The 14,061-nt window shown below is 37.2% G+C and overlaps 1 pseudogene; it reads right to left on the bottom strand.

Annotated features, from left to right (window-relative positions):
* Positions 1–8,617: 8,617 nt before the first annotated feature.
* On the bottom strand, positions 8,618–12,086 carry LOC129496207 (60S ribosomal protein L7-like; annotated as a pseudogene).
* Between the last annotated feature and the right edge of the window lie 1,975 nt (positions 12,087–14,061).

Genomic DNA, 14,061 nt, shown 5'->3' with positions numbered 1-14,061 from the left:
AAGCCCAAGGGGGACAGGCCAAGGCAAAGTGAATCACCTCTACACTCTGTTAAACATAGGTATGAGGTTGGGCTCCGCTGACTGGAGACAAGAGTCTCAGGCTGCAGTATAGTTCACGTCACCGGGAAGTCACTACTATCCTGTGGAACACGTACATTCAAAAAGAAGATTAAGTCTCATTCTGAGAAAATGTGGTTTTATCAATTTTCTTGAAACAGCTGCTAAACTGGAAACAACCTGGTCCCCATCCTCTGTTTTTTATTTTATTTTGTTGTTTTGTTTTGTTTTAGGTAGACTTCAAAACATACCATCTCCCTGGTCTCTGATATCATGGCACCAGTGACCTCAAGCCCCTTATCATCTTCTGCTAACTGCATGATGGCTTCCATGCTGCTCTGCTTCAGTTTTAAACATAATGCCCTGTATCAGGTGCATAACAGTGGACTTTGAGATTCTTTAATAAAGAACCAATTTTGCTGGATCCTATCTGGTGGGACCTGGGACTGATACTTGCACAGCAGAATTGGCTTTGAAGTCCATCCACTAAAGAGATTCAATACCTCTGGGTTTGTTACTTTCAGGACCTAGGGCCAAAGTTTGAAATTATCTAGATTCCTTTGCAGTGGGTTATGGTTGGTGTTTTTGTGAGGAAAGGAGCTGTGTCCCTTGGCTACTGGGCTTCTTTGGCTTTCCCTTTTTTCACCCTTAATAGTAACAGTTCCATGGTGGGCTGAGGACCAGCAAAAGTTAATATCAGAGTAGACTTGCCCTGCCATCCTATAGTGATGAACATGTCTTCTAGTGAGAGTTCTTTCCTTTTCCTTCTTCCCTTCTATGCTTCAGCAAGGAGTTGGGAGATTCTGAATTCCATCTTGTTCATTTATGTAACTGTCACTCTGCAAGGTTGAGACAAAGGGTCTCACTGCTGGACCATTACACTTTTCCTGCAAGAGGCTTGCTTGTAGTCTCTGCTCCTGCAATCACCACAGGCATGCTATCCTCAGGGGAGAGATTAGAGCTTCTGCTGGTATTTTGGAACTACCCTCTGTACTACCAGTTCTTATCTGTCTTGAGTCTGAAGACTCAGTTGCTGGCATGTCCACAGTGCATGCTATGCTGCTATCCCTTTATCAAGCACTGTAGGAATCATGGTTAGGAAAAAGTGTGCTTCCATGACACAGGATAAGTGGCAAGCATATAAGATACCTTCCCTACTGGCATAACCAGAAAAGGAGGCCCCAAACAGAAACTGTGCCAGACTCCTCATGCTTACCTGATCTCAATGGTTTTCTCCATGGAGCTTCATGGTACCTTCTTCTCCTCTGCCTCAAACACAGGTATCTCTGCTGTGATCCCAGTTGGGATGGTCTGCAGGAATGTAACCCTCCATGGGTGGTCGCAAGAAGTAGACAATTTAGTACCAATAAATGGAAAGATCTATTGCATTGGAAAGGGGACATATCTGAAGGTAAAAAGAATGGCTTGTGGCATGCATTAGAGATGTTTTTATAATCACGCATGAATGGATATTTCTACAAATTTCAAGGGAAGCATCCCAGTTAGTTCTAAGACCATTGTCGGTTTTGGTCTCTTCCCTGTGTGGCTCAGCCACAGTTGACATATTCCTCAAAGCTTGTAGCTCATCGTGCCAGCAGCATGACATCAGATATTGTGAAGCTGGGGCTAGGGATGCTCATAGTCACCATTTGAACAAGACTGGCACATTGATCACTTGTCTTCTTTGCTAATCTGCATGAAGTTGGTTTCAAACATTAGTAGGCACTTAAATATAGTACAATCTCCTTTGCACATCTGCAACAATTTCCCCAAGGAGATGCTGAGTAGGCCCACTGCAGACTTCGAATCCTATAATATGGGAACAGGGAGTGACTGTATGTGGCTCTCTTGTCAGGACAGCACGTCTCACAGGTCATTCCATGTTCCGCTCACTTTGCTAGCAGATGGGAAAGCAGCTAATCTCTGTAGATTCTATTTCTGCCTTCAGGTCCCTCAGAGGGAAGTTCCAAACAATGGAACACCAGTGTGTGTGCTGGTTACCAAAGTACTCAGTCTTTTGTCCCATCTGGGAGCCTGGACCCAAACCATGCTCACCTGGTGTGTGAAGATATGGGAGCATATTCTAGAAAAGTTCCCCATGAATCTTGACATGTCAGTTCATTGGCCCTCTCCTTTGTGATTCAGCAACATTTCATGGGTGAAGGCTCTACCTCTGCCTAAACCACCCTAGCAGAGCCCCTCTTAAACTTCCCCTACCCATTGTGATTGGTCACCAACACACATCACTTTGTCTTCTTTCATCCTTCCCCCCACCGTGAGATCCTCAGGGTAGGGACACCACCATCCTCATTAAAGGTGGCACCAGCATGTAGCAGAAACCTGGCTAAGAAATGACCCTGTTTTGTTTTTTGTTTTTCTACCTTTTAAATTTTTTTCGTTATTATAATTAAATGTTGGACACTATTTGAAAAGTGGTAGAGATGATTCAAGGCTCTGGCTGATGTTATAATCCCTAGAGATCAACTTTACTGACAGGTGGTTCAAGGCTAAAAGACTAACTAGCATTCTAGGATCACCCTAATTCTCGAAATCTCCTTGCAAGTGGTGTTCCATGGCTTTTTCCATTAACCCCTACTTCACAATCCCAAACCAAAGAGACACTTTCCAGCCTTGGTGGCCCTGAACATCAGCTTTGTCTGCCTCTTCTCGCGAGAATTCCAATTGAACTGCATAGTTTTTCAAACTTTTAGATAACTTTTCCGGGATCAGAAAATTTCATGACTAAAGTGTTACTAGTCCTGAGCTTGTCTCACTGCACACAGCCTCCTCCTCAGGATCTTGACCTCCTGAGTCACCACTACCATGATTTTCTTTGATGTGTTCAAGAACTTGTAATTATCTTAATGGTTGTCATTAGAACTAATTCAAGAGTTTTGTTTGAATTAACCTAGTCAAGAATTGCTAAAAATTGTCTTCTCCATCTTAGAAAAAGTAGTTGATTAAATCATCCAGTAAATAAGTGGCAGAGAAAATATTAGAGCTAAGATCTATCTGAGCTCAGAGCCTGTGTTCTTGACCATGCTGCTAAAGGAGAAAGGTGAAGGATCCAAGAACATGTGAACTGATGTAATTGGGTGCTGGACAAAGTTGTAGTCTCATAGATTTCTTTAAAATGCTGTGTCAAAAACTTTACTGCAAAGCAAGCTATAACCTCACTATGGCATGAATAGTGATTAGCTTTATAAAAGTTAGTGTTCCGTGGCTGTGAATGTATCTACAGATGATAAGGAACAAATTGCTATTGTTGACAGTTCTACAGAGATTGTGATTCCACAAAATCCAACCTAGCCAACATCCTTTTGGTTGAGCTTTAAAACAGAAAGATGCACAGGACGGTGGAGACAAAAATGAGACTGGCCTAAAGCTAATGTTCATCATGACAAAATAATCAAACTTGAATCCTTGTCATCTTCAAAATATTGCTAAAGTGGGTGTGGAGGAAGAGCCAATAAGCTATTTCTAAAAAGTGGACTGGGACACCTGAGTGGCTCAGTGGTTCAGTATCTTGCCTTTGGCTCAGGTTGTGATCCTGGGGTCCTGAGATCAAGTCCTGCATCAGGCTCCATGCAGGGAGCCTGCTTCTCCCTCTACCTATGTCTCTGCCTCTCTGTGTGTGTGTCTCATGAGTAAATAAATGAAATCTTTAAAAAAAAATAAAGTGGACTGGCTGATACTTTAAGGGAACCAAATAAGCAGTCAAGTAATGAAAGTCTTCTATAACATAAAAGGACCCCATTGGCTTCATAAATGAAAGAGGAATTTCATGAGGAAAGACTGGCTCCAGGGGTAATGGGCACTGCTATTAGATATTTTATTGAATTAATGCAAACTGAAATCCTTTTGAGATACCAAAGTGGAGAAATCAATAAATAAATATTTGCCAGAAAGGAAAACATTGGATCCAAGGAGGAAAGTTATATATTTACCTTCCCAAAACTTTATTCTAAACATTGAAAACTGAAAAAGGAAAAGTTCAAAGTATAAGAAAGAAAGGACTTGGCACCATCCACTAAGCTTTTCTCAAAGCCCTGCTGCTCGGAGAATCAACCTCACAGCCTGACATGTTTTTAAATACTAATTAAAAAAATTATAGAGCATAAAATCTTAAGTTTCTGGTTAAAAATAAATTGAATGGATGTAAAATTGTACCCAAACAAGATTCTTCTATGAAGAACAGAGAGCACTTGCTTTCTGTGATCCAGAAGAATGAAAAAAAAAAAGTCTTCAAAAGAATTTGCAAAATGAAACCATCAGTAAAGCATTTTTTATACATTTGTTGTGGTATTTTCTTGGCATTTTAAACATTTTCTCTTAGTGTGACACATCCATTTTGCACATATGGGTTATTTCATTATTAACACATAATGGAATAGTTAGACAGGCAATAACATTTCATACATAAGCATGTGAAAATTAATCTAGCCTTTCAAATAAATCTATACTTGTTCCATAAATTCTTCTTCCGCTTTCTAATTCCCAGACCTGTACTTTATGTTGAATTCAAATTCCTTTTCTCAATATTTTTACATACTGCAAATAAAAGTAAAAATTACTCTATTTCTTCTAAGATAGAAAAATCTATTTTATCTATTGGACTATTTTAGGCAAAAAGCATATTCGTTTATTTAAATTATTTTTTTAAATCAATGGTCTTGAAAATAATGTAAAGAGACACATGTGTTCTCTAAGTACCCCAAATGGCCTTATCAATTTTTATTCACTTAGCCAGCAATGTCTGCATCATTAGGATTTGAATGATACCAAAGTTAGCATTTGTCAAAAAAAAAAAAAGATGTCCTCTACATTTTTGCTGTCTTACTAGAAAAGTCTACTTTTGTTTTTCCCTTTTCACTAATGTTCCGTCTTTAGAAGAGTAGCATTTAAAAACACTAAAAGAGAACAAAGTCAATTGAGTCAGTCATTTAGCCATTAGTACATTAGCAGAGTAAGGTTTCTCAGAACAGTTACTGTGTTTAAAAGGAAGATTCAGAGGATAAATTGCAATTGCTGTACAGTACATGTGGCTATTTTATCACATGTAAATCACGGGGTCCACATTTGGAAAGGTAAACTTGGGAACTATTGCTCTTTTGCTTAAATTCTTAAGCATCTGGAAACTTACTATGTTCAAGTTCTTTAACATGGCATAGGGACCCTCCAACATATCGTTCATGCCTACTGCTTCTCCCAACAGCCTATAGATCATTACTCAGTGACGTGAATTTGACACTTCAATAATACTCTCTTTGTTGTCTCCTTATGGCCTTGCTGCTCCATGTCTCTGCCATTTGCTCCACTCTCTGAAGAATTCTCCTCTCCCTTTTTCTTTTTTTTTTAAGTTTTTTTTTTTTATTTATTTATGATAGTCACAGAGAGAGAGGCAGAGACACAGGCAGAGGGAGAAGCAGGCTCCATGCACCGGAAGCCCGATGTGGGATTCGATCCCGGGTCTCCAGGATCGCGCCCTGGGCCAAAGGCAGGCGCCAAACCGCTGCGCCACCCAGGGATCCCACCTCTCCCTTTTTCTTGAAAAAAAAAAAAAAAAAGGGATTGTCCTTTCCATTCCCATTTCTTGGGGGAGGGGACATTTATAGAAGTAAAAACTGAAAAAGAGATTTTCAAAATAGAAATGAAGAATAGTCAGAGGAGAAGGAAAGTAAGTCTCTAATGGATTACTTGTAATAATGGTCCTTTTAAAAGTCTCTAATAGATTAGGTGTCCCTTTCTATATTCCCATAGTTTTTAATGAATATTTATGTCACAGCCAATTACTACATTTTATTATCACCTATGTGCATGGCTTCCTCCTCACAAATTATGAGAAAGGGACTTGATTTATTTATTTATTTATTTATTTATTTATTTATTTATTTATTTAATTATTTATTTATTTATTTTACTTTGTACCCCCTTGAAAGATATTTTATACCTGGAAAAAGATGATATTCTAGGCTGGTGTAACAAATGGGCAAAAACCAAAGACAAGGATGAAGGGGAAGATGTCTTAATTGGAAAACAAGGGAGTGTGTAATCCTATTCAGCTTCCAAATATATATTGAATCGTTTACTTTGCTTGCCAAGAGACCATACTACTCATTTGCAAGAGAGACAAAGTCTTGTTCTTATTAGGCTGCAATTGTAATAGGAAAAACTATAGTAAATAAGTGAGACCAAACTAGTAGAGAGAGGCAGAGGGGTTAGGTATTAAGCTTAGTAATGGGGAATCATTTTGTTTTTTGTTCCTCTAGAAAGGATGTGTTAAAGTGAAACTGGTTATTTGAGATATGGTAGTCTAATGCAAGTGTATGCCATATGAAGAAGAGAAAGTTCAGGTGACCAAGTCTGAGCTTATTTAATGTGTTAAGAATGTAGAGAAAGAGAAAAATCTAAAATCCTATTTTTGAAAAAGAATATTTATTGTATCTAAAAACAACTTTGGGGAGAATTGAAAGACGGGTCTGAGGGAGGGGACATTTATATAAAAGAAGTAAAAACTGAAAAAGAGATTTTCTTTTTTTCTTCTTTTTTTTTTGAGATTTTCAAAATAGAAATGAAGAATAGTCAGAGGAGAAGGAAAGTAAGTCTCTGGTGGATTAGCTATAATAATGGCCCCAGTATTTTTCTGTCTCTCTGTGTCTTTTGGCGATATCCTCCCACTCTGACTCTGGGTGTGGCCATAGGACTTATTTTGGTGAGTGAGACAATAACAAATTTGACACAAGCCTAAATAAGCACTGTGTGTTTCCATATCCTCTTTTCCTCCTCAACCAAGTCTTCTTGGTTAAGGATGAGGTGCCTTCAGTGGAATTAAACCAGCTCAGATGTCCCTGTCTGATCCAACATGTGGGAGGACCCAGTCTAGATCAGCAAAGACTTCTAGTCTACCTGCTGCTGACCTCCGGAGTATGAATAATACCTCAGAGTTTGACTCAGATCAACAGAAATATCCAGCCAACCTCTACATTTGTGAATGAAAATATATTTTTTTACTGTTTGCTAATGAGGCTTTGTGGCTGTTTGATACATTATTTTGGCTATCAATGCCTCATCTGAGTATCACAGATGCCAAAGGAGATACTTCGGGTAAAGGTACATATTATGGGTTGAATTGTGTTCACTGAAAATATATATCAAAATTCTAATCCTAGTAATTATGAATGCAACCTTATTTGCCCATGTGATGAAGGTAGGATGAGATCCTTAGGGTGGGCCTTAAATCCAATATGACTGAATGTCTTTGTAGGAAGCAGAGTTGAAACCAGGGAAAAAGTGTCATATGAACCTGAGGCAGAGTTTGAAAGATTCATCTATAAACCCAGGAAGGATTGCCAACAACCACCAGAAGCTAGGAGACATGACTAGGGGACGTCTCCTTCAACCTAGGGACCAATCCTACCAACACCCTGATTTCAGACTTCTGGTCCCTAGAACAATTGGGAGAGAATAGATTTCTCTTTTTTGTTTTGTTTTGTTTTGTTTTGTTTTTTGTTTGTTTGTTTGTTTGTTTTAAGCTACCTAATTTGTGGTAATTTGTTACAGCAGCCCTAGAAAACTAATATAGTATATGACCAAGGATCAATAGCTTCAGAAAGCCATGCTTTATTTAGAGAAACATAAAACATAGGTATAATACTTGGCAACAGCCTAGGAATTCCTATATATTACTCCAAAGGGAAAAAAAATGTGTATTACCTGACATTAGTAAGAAAGACTGTGATCCCTCTAACTGAGAACAAGTAGGCATCATTTCTTCTGTTAAAATTCAACACCTGTTGAGAAATCGGGTACCACCAGCAATTTCCACTCAGTTTCCCCTTATTTATCTCTACAAATCCATCTTTCTTATCTTACTTCCCTCTGCTATATGGGGTTCTTTTCCTCCTCACCAGAAATCATTTTGCAAAGTCTGAGCTAGAAGCCACATTTAAGTTTCCATATCATTCTGCACACTCATAACGTCGGTAATTTTGTAACTGACATTTCTTCTTGTCCATTTTCTGCCATTGAGCTTTAAATTCTGTGAATTCAGTACTATGTATGTATACAGCTCTTTGTTCAGGGCCTTGGACAAGCACTTAATAGAAATTCTTTAAATGAATTACATTATTAATTTACCAACAGAGCTTTCCTTAAGAAGCCTCTAGTCTTAAGCTTGTGTTCTGTCCGGTTTATCAACAATCTATTAGATTCTAAGTAGGACAGGAGGCAACCCTTGAATATTTTAATCACCGAAATAATCTTACCTTGTTTTTACCTTTGACAGTTATTTTACCATTTGAACAGCTCATAGGCAATCTTTTGTCAAAGATTGGCATGCGTGAATATATAGCATAGTGATTAAAAGAAACATTTTGGAACGAGACATATCTAGTTTCAATCTTTGGCTAGGTGACATATAAAATGAGTGAACATAGCCAGTTATGTATATTCTTAATTTTCCTCATACATTTGAATTAATAATGAATTAAGCATAATTCATTGCCCTAAGATAATATCCTGAGAATCAAATAAGAACATATGCAAAGTTAATAAAACATATTACCTTGAGGGGCGCCTGGGTGGCTCCATTGGTTAAGCATCAGCCTTTGGCTCAGGTCATGATCCCAAGGTCCTGAGATTCAGCCCCATGTCTGGCTTTCTGCTCAGGGGGGAGCCTGCTTCTCCTTCCCCCTCTGCCTGCCACGCTCTGTGCTTGTGCTCTCTGTCAAATAAATGAATAAAATCTTTAAAAACAAAAAAAAATCAAAAAAAAACAATACAAACATATTACACTGAATGCAAATCTAAAGATTTTGAAAAAAAAGAAAAAAAAGTATGTGAATTCTATTATATTAGTTTACTAAGGCTTCCATAACAAAGTACCAAGTCTGAGATTAAGGTGTCAGCAGGGCTGGCTTCTTCTGAGGCTACTGTCCTTGTTTTGTAGATGGTTGTCTTCCCATGTGTTCCCCTGTCCTAATCTCCTTTTCTTATAATGACACCAGTCATATTAGATTAGGACCCACTTGCAAGACCTCATTTTACCTTATTTACCTTTTTAAAGGCCCTGCCTACAAATACAGTCACACTCTGAGGGTTATGACTCCACTATTTGAGTTCTGCAGGGGAACATAACAGTTTATTCCAGTTTCATGTTGTCAGATTGAAACAATGATTTTTTTTATGTTCCATATGATGATTAGTTCATCATCCTAAATCCTGGTTTCATATGTAAAGTTAGAGGTGTTTAGTTTTTATTATTTATTTATTTTTGGTGTTTGCCTATTAATATATCACTATGCCAAAAAATGACTGATAGGGGACATAACCTTTATTTTTTTTAAAGGTGGGGTACATTTTTTTTTAATTCTTATTTATTTATGATAGTCACACAGAGAGAGAGAGAGAGGCAGAGACACAGGCAGAGGGAGAAGCAGGCTCCGTGCACCGGGAGCCCGACGTGGGATTCGATCTCGGGTCTCCAGGATTGCGCCCTGGGCCAAAGGCAGGCGCTAAACCGCTGCGCCACCCAGGAATCCCAACCTTTATTTTTTTTTAATGAAATTTTACTCTGATCTTTCACTTTTAAATGGATTTTGACAACAAGTTATTTAACAGTTGTTATAATATTACCACAATACTTTATATGTCCCTATGGATATGGAGTCTTCCTCTTTCTATTCTATTTCTATCGCATTTTATTTATGTTCTTCAATACTGTGCACTGGCACAGTACCCATTAAGGCAACTTGCATCCCTATGGGCCGCCTGCCTATTCAGTTCTGTAGAATTTTTCTCCCTGCCTCCCCTAGGATATTGCAAAGAATATCTTTCTTTTTTGGCAGTTAGCACTAGGTGCATGTATGAATTGCGAATGTCACTAAATCTGCTGCATTTCAGCATTTTTAAACTTAAATATACTAATATTTATACCCAGTGGAACAAAATTCATAGTGGTCTATTGCTGGCAAAATATTGCTAATTAAAGTATAATTGTAATAGAATCAGGACTTGGTATTTTTTCCCAGGACATTGGATGGAATCACAATGAGTAATATTTAGCAATTTGTTACCATGAGGGATTGAATTGCCAAATCCAGCGATGTAAATTCAATCAGCTAAAATGCTTTGAACATCTACTGTGCTCTGGTTTTCAAATGCAAGGTATGGATGACAAAGAAAAGTGACTCAAAGAAAATCCTGGCCTGTCATATTGGAAAGCCCATGTCCAACATATGATGAGTCGATAGCATATGGCAATATTCTCATGACAATTGTCATCAGTAGGTCAACAATTGTCACATGGGAAATCATCTTCATCTAGACACTAGTAAAATTTGTGTATAGATTTTTTTTGTCTCATGTAAAATTATAGATTTTACTAAAATAAATTTTCCATCTCTGAAATTTAATTTGTACACATAAGATAAAAGTCTTCACAAGTTGAAAACATGGATTCAAATTTAACAAAGCTTAAAAGCTGTTTCATGGTTATTGGTTGTTTTCGTATTGACTATATTCTTGGATATTTTGTGTCACCCAATGAAGAAGCATCACAATTATTTTATTGATAAGATAATTAAAACTCAGTTCACCTAACTTTCATCATTTTAACACCTCTATCTCTAAAAAATAAACAAATGGTGTTGGGAAAACAGGTAATCTATTGGGGGAGGGGAATTAAACATACTTCCTATTCTGTCTTTCTTATACAGTAGTCAATTTTCTATAATCAGAGATTTGCATGTATAAATGAAGCTATAAATAGGAAAGAATAGATCATATTTTCTTTAATAATAATTGATTAACATAAGACTTTCTAAGCAGGAACAAATGTCTAAATGCCTGAAAGAATGTAGCCAATTGAATTATATAAATGTTTATAGTTTTTGTGTGCTTATAAAAAATTTCCCTCCAAAAGTCAAAAGGTAATTAACAAAGTCATTTAATTAACTAATTGATTGACTCCAAAACTAAGGTTGAATTTGAGGCATAAAATATAATTTTCTTAATATAAAAAGTTTTCAAATTAATAAAAATGAAACAGCCAAGGAAAATATACAAGAAGATATAGTTTAAAAAATACGAAGACAAAGATAAGGTAAAGAAACAAATTTTCCAAAGCAAATGAAAAAAAAAATGTGCAACCTCTTCTCACTATAAAGAACAAAAATAAAAACATTTAAATATATTTTTATACTTTGGACGAAGTTAATTTTTTTTTCCATTTGAAAGTGGTCATTTATTAACTGACCAGATTACAAAAATAATCATGGTAGATACCTTAGTTCATCCTTCTAATAAGCCTATCGATCTGGTCTTCCCTGTTGCCAGCATCTCCACCTTCTACAAGATGAGTGGTCTTTTTCTTCATTCCGCCATGTGGAGAAGATAATTTGAAGGCCATAAAAAGTTGTTCGCTTCTTTGAAACGTTTTCCAACAGTATAGATCTCATGAATCAGATCCTCCATGCAGATGATGCCATATTTACCAAGAGATTGGGCAATCAATGTGTTATCTGTCCAGGCAATTCATTTCTTGTTGATCTTGCCATAACCATGCTTGTAGATCAATTCATTCACTGACTTCAGGTTTGGGTCCCTCCATGCTATATATGGTTCCATGATCCTTAGCATGTTAACTGAAGCCTTGTTGAGCTTAACAAAGGTGCCATTGAAGATCTGGCAAAGGCAAAGAAGCTGCAACACCTTTCGAACCTTTGGGCTCACACCATTGATAGCTCTGATCCTGATGACAAATGCCAACTTGGGTTCTGCAGGCATGTAGACGTTGACAGCTTTTCTCGCCATCCTTGCTACTCGAATCTCACTTCTGTACATCTGCCTGTATTCCTTGTGGTAATGCTTAGCTTTTTCATAGATTAGCTTCCTCCTTGCCTTTCGAAGCATCTTATGGGCAAATGTTTTTCCTCAGATGCTTGATCTTCAACTGCGAAATTCCTTCACTTTTTCTTAAGGGTTTCTGGCACAGCAGGAACCTTCTTGTTCTTCTCTTCTGCACCCTACATGGTTCCAGCCAGAAAAGAGGACATAAGTCAAGTTTTTTAAAGCATGCAGGTAAAAACAAATAAACACCAAAAAACAAAACAAAACAAAAAAAGCATGCAGGTAAACACATAAATTGGTGTAACTTTTCAAGGGTTAGTTCAAATTGGTATGTGAAAAAAATCTAAAATGCATACTTCCTCTGGCTCAATGCTCCCACTGTTAAGAATTTACGATTAACAGGTACACAGAATGTTTGCTGAGGGACTGCTTTTAATAGAGAAATGTGGGAATTTTTTATCGGAGTTAAATATGGAATGAAAAATGACAAATAACCCAAAAGAACAAAATTTAGATAAAATTTTGTTTGACATGACTGATGAATGCCAACTTTCTTTTGTTTTTCCAAATTTGGCATTGGTAAATAATAGAAAGGAAAGGAATTTTCTGATTTATGTAAGCCCTTGATATAAGTGAAAAACAATATGAGTGTTACTTCTTATAGAAAAAAAGAGACCTTGGGGCCCCTGGGTGGCTCAGTGATTGAGTGTCTGCCTTTGGTTCAGGTCTTGATCCCAGGTCCTGGGATCGAGTGCCACATTGGGCTCCCCACAGCAAACCCACTTCTCCCTCTGCCTATGTCTCTGCCTCTCTCTCTGTGTCTCTCACAAATAAATAAATAACTTCTTTAAAAAAAAAAGAAAGAAAGAAAAGAAAAGGGACCTTAGCTTCAGAAAATACATTTTCATTCCTTTCTAGGCATGTATGAAAATGGAGCTGCTGTCAGAATGGGGCATCTTTCTGCATTACACAGGATGAAAAAAACACATTTGTAGCAGAATGATATATATTTACTTTGATTTTGTTACAGTGAGAAAGGGCAAGAATGGGCATAAAGTTCTATTCATCATATATTTACGACAAAGGCATTAATCAAGATAACATCATGTCTGTCGTGAAAGCTGTGGATCAGGAAACATACGGAAACAGTTTCAGAGGAGTGCATATTTTGGGGGGATACTCTGCATTCAGAATCAAAATACCCCGTGTCCAATGCACCTCGTATATTTCCAACAACATCTCCATTTGTGTTTCCCAGAACTACAGTTAAAATGAAATATTAGCTCACGTTGGGTGATGTTTAAGAGCACCCCATGAAATAGCCTGGCAGCTGTGGGCTTTCTAGAATAGTGTGGGGTATCATAACATCTGCCCATAGGGATAAAGTCACCTCCAGCCCCTGCAGATTGCTTTCTGGCAACCTAGAAAATGATGGTTTTACTTACCAAATGGCATCCATTTGAGGTTCTTACAGGTCAAGACCAAGATCCATTGTTCATGTGGACTACTAGACTTGGTAACAAAACAACATTCAATGCCAAAATATCAGGAAGACATTTATATTTACATGTCTGTATTTATAGCTTATTATCAGTTCTAAACTGGAAAAGATAAAATGTTATAGACTATACACTTTCATGAGTTCATCACCACCATTAGCATTTCGTCATCAGTTGCATTGTTGGTACATTATTTTCAATGACTCAGAGAAACTGAGAGAGCTTCTCAAAGAAGAAAAAAGAGACAGCTATCTCTTTTCCTTTTGCCCCATGCCTGCTACTTAGCTGCTATCCACGAACATACCATATAACATGTAGTTATATTCTATATATATATATATATATATATATATATATATATATATTCTATATATCCATATAACATGTAGTTATATTCTACAACTATAATTTCTACTATAGCTATAATTTCTAAAACCAGAATTTAAAACTGTGTGAGCATGGTATCTCTGTTTTAGCATCACAATTGATGAACTGCTTGATAAAAGGTGCTGGATTGGGCTGCTTATTCAATCATCTGCCATAAATATCTATTTTAATTGGTTTAAAACATTTTAGTGTGAAAGTAGTTACTTGTATTGACAGTTCAAGGCTTCATTTTATACACTGCATTGTTAGTGCATTAGAAAAATGTCCAAGA

This window comes from Nyctereutes procyonoides, unplaced genomic scaffold (assembly GCF_905146905.1).
Source record: "Nyctereutes procyonoides isolate TBG_1078 unplaced genomic scaffold, NYPRO_anot_genome, whole genome shotgun sequence".
In the NCBI taxonomy this organism is placed as follows: Eukaryota; Metazoa; Chordata; class Mammalia; order Carnivora; family Canidae; genus Nyctereutes; species Nyctereutes procyonoides.
This window is presented reverse-complemented; position numbering and strand designations above follow the sequence as displayed.